This window comes from Zeus faber (assembly GCF_960531495.2).
Source record: "Zeus faber genome assembly, chromosome: 11".
Classification (NCBI taxonomy): Eukaryota; Metazoa; Chordata; class Actinopteri; order Zeiformes; family Zeidae; genus Zeus; species Zeus faber.
Window position 1 is genome coordinate 12,326,200 of NC_137205.1, and position 11,196 is coordinate 12,337,395.

Below are 11,196 nucleotides of genomic sequence, written 5' to 3' on the forward strand. Positions count from 1 at the left end.
CAGGAAACCATTAACCCTTTAAAGCCCACGCTTGTGATACCACAAGACTGCATTTACATTCTCGTTTGCACTAGAATTGTTTATTCTCACAACCCTATCGGATGGATAATGTGTGATAGATCCGGACATTTGGTTCTCGTGGAGTCTGCCAACTCATCTCCCGCACTTTTTTTATTTCATTTGGGCTTTACAGGGTTAAACCGGCCGCGTGCCCCGTGTGTTTTACGCGGAGAAGAGCGATGGAACACGGATCTCTGTTCCATCTTGTGTGTATGTGGGATGAGTGGCAGTTATAGGGCTGGTAACAGCCTGTTAGCCCGTTTGATGAGACAGGGTCCATAATTTAAGGGGACTTTAAAGGCATTTTATGTGTCACCCCCTCACCCTGCCCATTTAGCTCAACATCCACACTGTTGCTTATCGTCCCTATACAACACCTTTCTTTTTCCGATTGCATCAGGCCTCAGTCTGGGCCGGCAGTGGGAGTGGGAGTGGGAGTGGGAGTGGGCCCGGTGCCTGGATGACCCCTCATATCATGGAAATGGAGGGAGTAAACCCTCGCGCTCTAGACACTCTTGATTTTCCATCAGTACAGTTTCACCTCTGACACATTCCTGCCCAGAGGAATATCCTTTTTCTTTTTCTTCTCCGGTCCGCTCCCTCTACTGCGAGGGTCACACTGCCGCTGCACGAGCACTGCAAAGCGACTGCGGCTGCAATGCATTTCAATCGGAGCTCGGCTTCATCCAGCCGCGAGGGGCGGAGCTACGTTCGGCGACGACAAGGGAAGTTGAGCAGACTTCAACTTCATGCAAATGAGCAGCGCTGGGCGCCGGCCGACAGCCAATAGGAGGGAAGATTAAACATCCAGTTATCTTTCGGGACTGATGGCGAGACTAGTTATGTCGTTTTTTCTCGAGGCATTTATTCTGCTATGTAAACAGCTACACCATTTTAATAAAAAGAAAATCCTTCTTTATAATGTATATTAGATAACGGAAGGGAGAGCGGTTTGAAATGTCTAGTGCACAAACAAAAGCCAGTCAATTTTCAGCCGACACGCCCACAGAAGCCCGGGGCACGGAGACCTGGCGTCGAGACGAGAGCTGCTCGGCTTCACGCTGCAGCCCTGTCGCTAGCGGTGTGACCCCCAGCCTCTACCTCTGCAGAAAGGCCGGCGTTATATAACTGCACCAGATTCCCTCCTGTACGCTCACACCACGGGTCAGGACCTCACGCCGGATAGCCGCTGATAATCTCCAGAGAAGCGAACTACACAGAGGGGTCGGTGACGGGACAGAGCGCCTCGCGGAAAGGCTCCAGGGTTTCCTCTGGGGTACGTACACCCGAGGAGGGTCGGGGTGGAGTTACACCCGATTCAATAGCAGGGCAGAGTTTGTGTCACCGGGTCCTTGTAATGAGTCCCTTTGGACCCCGGCGTACACTCGGGCGTCGCGTCGCAGAGTCACCGATCTGCAATCACACAGACTTCATTTTTTTCCACTCCGGTCTGAATCGACGCCAGAGGGTCCGGGGATACGCTCAAATTCCCAAAGTTTTAGCCCTCTCTCTCCCTCACACTCCGCTCCCGTTGTAATTTGTCTGCCCACTGGTTTCACTTATTAAGTTTCAAAAGGTTTCTGGGAAACGTGGTTTGAGAAAGGGGGGGAGAAAAAAAAAAAAAAAGAAACCGTGGCATTTTTTTGGCACACGGCTCTGCCCGTCTTTGCCCAGAACGAGGGGGTTACCATGGCATCGGCGGGCACCTCATAAAGCAGACCATTGTTGGGGCCTGTGTGTGTGCGTGTGTGTGTGCATGTCTGTGTGTGTGTGTGTGTGTGCCACATTGAGTTGCATGGCAACAACCTCTGGGCAGCACCACCACTATAGCAAGAAACCCAAATCTTGCAGGCACTGCCAGACTGTAATGCAATCATAAACGTGAACGTCCTCTCTCTCTCTTTCTTTCTTCTCAAAATGTGTCTCTCTGTCTCTCTCTCTCCCTCTCTCTGTCTCTCTCTGTCTCTCTCTCTCTCTCTCTATCTCTCTCTCTCTTCCTACCTGTCTGTCTCAGTGTCCCTGCCTGTCTCACCCGCTCTCCCATATATGCACACACTACCCATATCCACACGCTATTCTCTACTAAACCCATAAGTCTGTCAGCAAATTACCAAGGAATTAAAAGATTACACAATCGTTACTCGGATCACAATTTATCATTCCCAAACAGATCTGCAGCAGGTTGCGTATCTGTAAATTCAGCGGCGCTCGAGAACCTTGTATTTTTGTTACGAACACCAGGAAACATGCACCAACATTGGGGTACCATTATATGAAAATAGGCCTGTAATAGGGGAAATACCGTGGCGTTTTATGTTTCTTTGTCCCTTCCACTCCATTAGCCGTGAACGGATACAACATACAACGTAGGTTTGTTTGTAATCGTTTCGTTCCAAATAGCCCCAAACACAAAGTTACTATGTGTGAAAACCTGGAAACAATTTGTGGTTCCTTAGAAAAAGAGAGAGAAGCCAGCGGAGGGAAGGAAGGCGGCTATTTTCAGTTTATGAAGGTGTGGTAAAGAGTAAAATGAGAGGGTGACAATAACCTCGACAGGTGTCTTGCTCAGAGTTGTTGCACAGTAAAAAAATAAATTAAAAAAATCTTGTAGCGGTGTTTAAATCCAGTGTGTGCGTGTGTCGTGTTGCCTATAGACGCGGTTTCGGGTACTCTGGCGCTCTCTGGCGGTAAAAGTGCGGAACTACACTCAGGACAGTCCTGAGTCATTTGAGGTGATGGCTTTGTAGCCTATAACGGTTGAAACCCAACAAAAATGATTGCCATCATACTTTGTTGAACTGTAGCAAAGGATGCCATGGGAACAGCTTTTTTTTTTTTATCACCCCCTCCACATTGAATGATAATAATCCGCTGAAATGTCATCATCACAGAACTGGAAAACTTGATTGAGGCTAAACAGTGGTAAATCCTAAATTGTGTAAGAGCACACTGTTAATCTGCACTGGGACATTAAAAATGACAACATGTTAGGAGGAGAAGGGCAGTGAATGCTGACCGAAACCATGACATGCAACATACACACTCATTTTAGCATACGCAAACCTTATGCTGCTGCTGTTTGTCTGCGCACGTGTGTGCGCACGGTTCCTGCAGTCGCAGACCATGTGGCTCCCAGATTAAAGCTCCAAATGAGTCTTGCCTGTATATAACATGAATGCCCCCCTGTGTTTACTTACAAGGTCTGGGTAAGAGAGAGAGAGCGAGAGCGGGAGCAGGGATTTGAGAAGGTTGTTGTATCTCTGTGCTATTATGATTGGAGAAAGCCTGGGAGGGCCTGGTCAGGAAGGGGTTAAAACCTGCGGGTTTGTTTTGGCATAACATGCAGCGTTGGATTTTTTTTTTTCTCTCTCTCTCTCGCTCTCTCTTTTTTTAATACACGTGGAAAACTGCTCCAAACAGATTTTAGTGCAAGACAGGTGCCAGCATTGCCATCTGCTTTCAGTTTTACCTTCCTTTTTCTCAGCTCCTCCTCTCCCCCCTCCTTTCTCTCTCTCTCTCTCTCTCTCTCCCCTCTCTCCCTCGCTGCCTCTCTCCCCCACTCTAATTTACCCCAACAATCCCCCAAATCTGTCTCCAGTTCGTCCCGCACCAATCAGCGTGAGCCGCCTCGACGTGTCTTCTCCAGTTGGCACCGGGGGGCGCGCGTCAAATACCTGGATGGCAATGTGAGGAGGGATCCAATAAAGGGAAAATTAATTTATATCGGGAATTAGATTCCCCTAAAAAGATGAGCGGAGGAAAAGTGAGAGAGAGAAAACGCCTGCGTCAGCACCTCGCTTGCTCACACACGCGCACACACACACACACACACACACACACACACACACACACACACACACACACACACACAGATTATGGACTATAAAAAGATGAGCAATCACGTCCCCGCTCCCCGGACTGTCTTTCGAGACTGACCCGGCGGTTCTGGAGGAAAAAGAACCGAACCCCGCCCGTCTCCCTCATCCCCGGGGAGCCATCATTGTGTTACCTCATGATCCATAGGCAACTGTTGTTTTCAGCCCCGTATAACTCTGTGAAATGTGGGGGGGGCGGCGTCGATAAACCGCCGTAAAGCGGTGAGGCGTGGGCCAGATGCATGAGGATCCTGTTGGGACGTTGAATTTATGTTCCGTGCCGCAGACATGACTTGGGAAAAGGCGAACTAGATTGTTAGCGTGTTGGTCAGGAAACGTGTACGTGACAGTCAATTGAATGGTAAATCGACTGCGCTTACTGTATTTAGGGATTCTCTAGCTGCTAAGGCCATTAGTGGGCCATTCACACACCGACGGCCGTGTCAGCCGTGCAAGCGGACAACCAGCTCGCCGGCCGCTCTTAGGGGTTGGGGAGCTTCGCTCGAGGACACCTCAGCAAATGAGCCAGGAGGAGCTGAGGATCTACCCAGACGACCGGTCTGCCTCTGCTGGAGCTACTGCCGCCCCCTAGGCTCCAACAATGAAACGACACCCCATTATAACAAGCGAGTGTATTGCCTTTTCCAGAAAACGAGGCCTATCCTTCATTAAAATGGTGATTTTTTTTCAATGAGCATCGCGGAAAGCACTTTTGGCTCAGTTTTCCGCCACTAAACCCAAGGTAAACTGGACCTCAGTTGAATGGCGGAGCGTGGTTCTACGTCTCATTATTTTTAACCTGTGGTCGGTGACGGAGGGCGGGGGTGGGGGCCCACCGATAATGAGCCCAGCCGGACGAAGGTAAGTGCTAAACGAGGGGAAGGAAGTAAAACACGCCAGGTGACAGGTATGCAAATGGGGCATACATCAAAACGCCGGCCCAGATGACGGATCGCGTCCAGGAACACAAAGCTCACCAAAGAGAGAGAGAGAGAGCGAGAGAACGGGCGTCTGTTGCTGTTTTGCAGACTTCTGGAGACTGGCTTTTTTTTTTTTTTTTTTTTGGAGTCTTACGAACGCGCAGGTGCTTTTTCAAAGGCCACCCTCCCTGCCAAGCACTTCTTGGCCCCGTCTTGAGCGTTGTGTGCCACCGCCACATTTGTTTGTGTGCTTCTTTGTATGCGCGGTGTCTATGTCCGCTTGAAGCTTAAGGTCCCTTTTTTTTTTTTTGCGCTTTCTTTCACTGGCTTGACAGCACGTTCAATTCAAAAAACAGCCACAGAATACAACCTGCTCAAAAATGCGTCCCGGAAAGAAGAAGAAAAAAAAAAAAAAAGAAAAAGTTTGTTTCAGTTGTTTCCGAGTAGAATTTCAATGGATTTCTATTTGATTCCAGATCCTGGGCGGACATTAAGGGGTTTCGCGGGTCGACCAATGAAGAACCGACTTTGTTCACACCGTAGATTCCGAATAAGTTTTTTCCACTTTACTGAACCAGATTTATACTAAATTAAAGCTGACGTGAGGGGATTTCAAATGCAGCCTGTCACCGTGTGCAGGAGTTCCTCAGCGGGTCAGCGTGGGTCGGGGCGGGTCAGCGGGTCGCCCTGTGTGGCCAACGCGCTTGAGCCCGATGGAACAGAGGCACCAGAGCTCTCTATGCACGCGCATCTCTTTCGGAAAGACAGCTGCACGAGGCAAAGCCTTTTCCCCGCCCGGCTTCCGGAGCGGGCCCAGATAATGACGAGAAGAAGGGAAATATTCAAATAAGCTCTCTCTCTCTCTCTCTCTCTCCCTCTCTCTGGTCTAAAAAAGAAATATCTGGAATCTCCAAACGAGCCGCCGCTGCCAAAGCTTGCGTTAAATCCCCCCCCCCCCCCAACCCCGTATCACTCTGCATCATCCGGAGAGGCGGCGGTCGGTTTGATTGGAGAGTAATCCTGGAGATTATATCCCTGTGTGGTGGACAATGAGCATATTGTTTTGATCTTGTTGCTGTAATCCAGCTCAGCACCATATGCAATAGACGGCGGGGCCTCTCCAGAGAGCCGCGCCGGTGAATAATACATTGTCCAGCCTCGGTGCAGCAATCCATCTGCCATCGTCTCGCGGCGTCTGGAAATATCTTTCCTGAAATCTGACGGGGTGGCGGGGGGTGCTAACTTTCTGCTGTAAAGTACTCTAGTTTCTTTGTTTCCCAGAATATCTATACAGGCGGGAGAGTTTTTTATTGTTTATACGGATACCCCGTGTTCTTTCTAACTTTCCCTCCCTCGCTCTGCTGGAAGCACTGACTACTCCGCTGCATTAATGGCAAATATACTATCATTCCAGATTAATTTTGCTGTGCCAAGATGGAGGCAATAACCCGCCACGCAAACGTGAAATAGTTCCACTGCGCAGCCGTTGAGGTTTCCATGCATATTGTAAATACAAACATGATTTCATCGTCGGCCGTGACCCCGAGTGCTCTTTTCGGAGGGGAGTGAGATTAAAAACAAGGATGGGATGAAGCCATCTGTTTTACGGTAGAACAAGAGAGACACGGGGGGAAAAGAAAAAAAAATAAAACGGAGGAGCCAAGGCTCATAAAGAAAGAGCCGACTCAGGCCAAATTGTCAGTCAGTCCGTAGATGAAATATCACTTGAGCCAGACACGCTAGACGGCCAGGCGGTGTAGCCGGAGGATGAGTCCCGCTATTTAATGTGCCGCAGCCGCCCAGCTGATTTACCACGACACCGTCCCTTCTAATAGGTTTTGTTGTGGTGAATCACTCCGGGTTTCCTTAATGGAGAAGCCAAACATGCTGCTGTAACATTGGGTGACAAGGGCACCTTGGGTTTGCAGATGTTCGCGCCGATGACAGATGGTGCGGGCGCAGCTAAGGGAGCGCTGGGCGCAACGTCTGCACTAGCCTCGTGCCACTGGCACCCCCACCTCAACCCCCCCCCCCCCCCCCCTCTGCTCCACCGTCCCCCAGCCACCAAATTTACCAAATTGCGTCTGTGCCCGCCCACGCGTGGGTGTGTTTGTTTGCGACAGAGATCCCCCACACTGGACGAGGGATTGGCATTGCAACACAGACACACACACACACACACACACACACACACACACACACACAAACACACACCATGTGTTAGCCGGAGCTTTCCAGGTCGGATCAGGTGACGTGGAGAGGAGAAATAACCTCTTTGGAGCAAGTCTTTTCCGTGGCTCTTTCCAAAGAAACTCCTCTTTTTCACAGAAGGAAGATATCGCAAGCGTATGAGGTCAAATCTCTTTTCCATATCCCCCTCAGGCCTCTGCACTCCCAGCCCTGAGAGACCTCTCGATATTCTTTAATATTTTCTTCAGCACCGACCAAAGCATTTCTCACACATTAATCATGGAATCGATAAAGGTATTGTGAGGTTTTAATTTTTTGTTGTTGTTCTGTGTGCCTGTGGAAGAAGATGGAAAAGACTCCTTCACATTCACATTATTGCTCCGTGGGGAGGTGGGGGGTCTGTTCGATGAAAGTACCTGTGTACTGTACATTGCACTTGACAGGACATCTTGAAGGAGCTGATTCCAAATGACAGCAAACGCAACCTTGGGAGGGGAGCAGCGACGCCTGTGGCGGCAGCGACGCTGAGATTCGAGTTGAACCGACAAAGAGAGCATCCATTGCCGGGATCAATCAAAATCAAAATGAAAAAAAACAAAAAGAAGCGAGAGAGAGAGAGAGAGAGTAACATGAAGATCGGGTGTTAAAGCCGTTGAGCTCAGGCATGCGGTGGAGGAGAGCAGAGCGTCTGTGAACAGGTAGAGCCCATAATTACCTCCATTCATCTTCGCGGGGCCCCGGCTCGGCGTTATGAAGGAGCGCCAGGGTGCGGAGCCGCTTTTTGATGAATTCCCCCTCAAATTAGCAGTCACCGGTGGACGGAGGGGGCCTCTCCGTCACTCCTCCCGCTCCCATCCATCATTTCATTAGGACCCCGGGGCCGGCGCGGGACGGGCTTTACGACTTCCCACGTGGCAGACGAAAGACGACTGCGCTCTGGGCCCCCGGCCGCAGCGGAACATTTCGGGGGGTGGGGGGGTTGTCAAGGTTGTTTGCTAATCTGTCAAATCAGGCTCATTGGTTTTGTTTGTGCATCCTTTTTTTTTTTTTTTTCTAAACAACAAACTGCCGAATCCCAACCCCCCACCCCCACCCCTCCAAGGGCCATAAGATTATTTGTAGAAAAATAGTCACGTGTCAAAGGCAGAGAGCGCTGCCATTGTTTACCGTCGGGGGAATCCGCCCCCATTTATCCCGTCCCGCTAGTGCCAAAAGCAGATGTAAAACCAGTTGTTGTTTCTTGGTTATAATTGTCCTCGTCTGCAGGTGCTCAGGCGAGCATGAGATATGGGGGAAATCGTCGATGTGAGATAATTTGCTTAAAGGGTCCCGGCTTTTATGTGGCATCATGCAGGATGGGGGAGAATGGGGACGGTCATATTTTTTACCCCCCCACCAACCATACTGTATCTGCCCAGGTGAATTAATCTTCTAAGAAGCCATTTTGTTTTTCCACCAGGCAGCAGGATACCGAGCCCCCTGCCAGCCCCCCAGCCCCCCGTGGTGCTCCAAACACATCACTAACTGGATCTCCATGTGGCACATCCATTACCATAAAATACTGTGCCCCGTCACCACGCGCACACACCCACACCCACACACACACACACACACACACAGCTTTCTCTCTCCCCCTGTGTGCACGTCACCCTCCCTCCCACCCACCAACCCACCCGCTCCGTTATAATACCGCTTACACCGGCAGTTCTGCGTTGGAGTGGCTCCAGGTTTAACATCAGTGGGAGGGCTGCTGGGCTGTTTAAGGAACAGCCTGCAGTGAGCTGTGAGAGTGATCACAGTCACAACTTATGCTCCGCTGCGAGAATCCTAGCATAGCGGAATTGCCGTCTTCCGAAAGGAGTGCTGTCTTCAGAGAGTCACGGGGTGCGTTAAGAAATCAATTATAATTAAGGATAAACCTCTCTGATGAGCAAGCAAATAATCACAATGGACAGATAGGCAGTAATACAAACAATAGAATAAAAATATAAAAAATGATAAGTGGCAAAATGAACGGTGAAGACTAGTATTATTATTATTATTATTAGCCCAGCCCCTGGGTCCCTAACAACAATAATATTGAGAATATTAAGAATATTAAGAATATTGTGAAGGCAGTTTTCTGTTACAATGTGCAATAAAATAATTGTGTTACCCAAAATGCATGCATAATCGTGATAAATAATCATGATAACAATATTGAGTAAAATAATGGTGATTATCATTTTAGCCATGAATGATAACCGGTGTTAGTTGCGTCGTAGGAAACCCACCCACAGCCCCAAACACCACCCCCATCATGGAATTACACTGTAAGCAGGCCGGAACGAAGGAACTTCTGCAGTCACAACACACTTTAGAGAGCCAAAGCACACTCACCCATTGAACTTTAATGAAGGGCCGACTACCCTGGACCCCGCGTATAGCTGCCTGCAGCTATGTTTATTATTATTATTATTATGGTTGAGCGATACCTTCAGCCTATTAATGTTCTGGGAAGCCGCTGGGTGCCAACGCTCTCGGCACAGACCCATCCTTCGAAACGAGATTCATTTTGCCCTTTTTCTGTTTCTACTGTTTAAACACAGAGTGTCATCATTACCAGGAAATGGGATATTTTTGGACACTTTTCATTTCTATTTGGAATTTCTCCTCATCCTCTCGTTCTGCCGAGGTTGCTGACAAATCTCATTCTTCTTGCCAAATTCTCAACAAAGCCCTTTTCATTGTTCGAGGCCAACAAAAGAGTGGTTCATTTAGTCCTAATTTATTATGATTTCTTCTTTGTGTCAACAAATAGTAACATTGGCTTGGCAAATAGCATTGCATCGGAGGCGAAGCCAGACGATCGCTTTGTGTGTGTGTGTGTGTGTGTGTGTGTGTGTGTGTGTGTGTGTGTGTGTATGTGTGTGTGTGTTTGTGTGTTTGATGTGAAAGAGAGGGAGAGAAAATGGGGGAAAGGGGTGAGAGAGAGACAGACAGACTGATTGAAAGAGCTTTTGGAGAAAACATTTACATTTTTACAAAGCACACAGCATAATCCCCCCGGATTGAGTCACCTACAAAATATGAAGCCGTTACGAAAATAGTTTTTCTTTTTTTACTGTTACATAAAAAGGATGACCCCATCTTTTTTTTTTTTTTTCTCTTGCCTTCTCCCAGCACTCCACCAAATGCAAAGTGGAAGAAGAGAGGGAAAGTGTTTTAGATTTTTTTTTTTTTTCCACAGCATCATGCTTGAGCGACTGAACTGCCTTGGAAAGAAAAAAAACAACAAAAAAAACAAAAAACACCAAGCATGAGAACAGGATGAAATGGATGCAGTTTGGCTGGGGTCACCAAAATGAGACTACGATAAGGAGCTACCTGCCATGAATTAAACATGATCCATCCTCAGCGCACGTGCTCCTAAAAGTGTACAGAGACAACTTCAATATTTCATTCACGCCAGAAGATGGAGGGACGGAGGTCGGCACTTCTAGTTTAAGTCACTCTAGCCCACATCAGAATGGGCTAGAACTTCTAAAACTGAAGTCCCTTTCCCACTTACACTGAAAGCCGTAAATCTACCGACAGTGTTCGGTATTGGCGTCATGTGGGAAAAGGTGCTGGTGTTGATGTTGAGTAAAAGTCGTTCCATAAATTTCCCCACTCTCGACCTAGTATAATTTCCGGTAAATTGCAAGTATCGCTGTGAATGAAAGTGTGTGGGAATGGAAGCAGTAACATTTCGGTAAAGTAGGTGTGGAGCCGAATCCAAATAAAGCAAAAATAGTGGGTTTTTACGAATATATATTTCGCTTCGCTTGCCTGCCAGCTGCACCGCAGCGCGGAGCCGGAGGGAGCGAGCGGACAGGGAGAGGGAGAACAGGGGGAGAATGTTTTATTATCCGGAGCCAGAGAGTGAAGGACAGGTTGAAAATGTTCACACTGATTTAACAACTTTGGATTTATTGGTTATTGTGTCCGGGGACGGGGGCTCTGTCTCCTCCGAGTCGCTCCCTTGAGGGGAGACAGGGAGCAAAGCGCTGGTCTAAAAAACGATTCTGTTGCCAAGTCCCGTGTGATATCAGACACCTCTCGCACGAACATTACGTAATGTATCCGGAACAGTCATCATACGGGAACAGACTCCATACGGAACTTTTCCG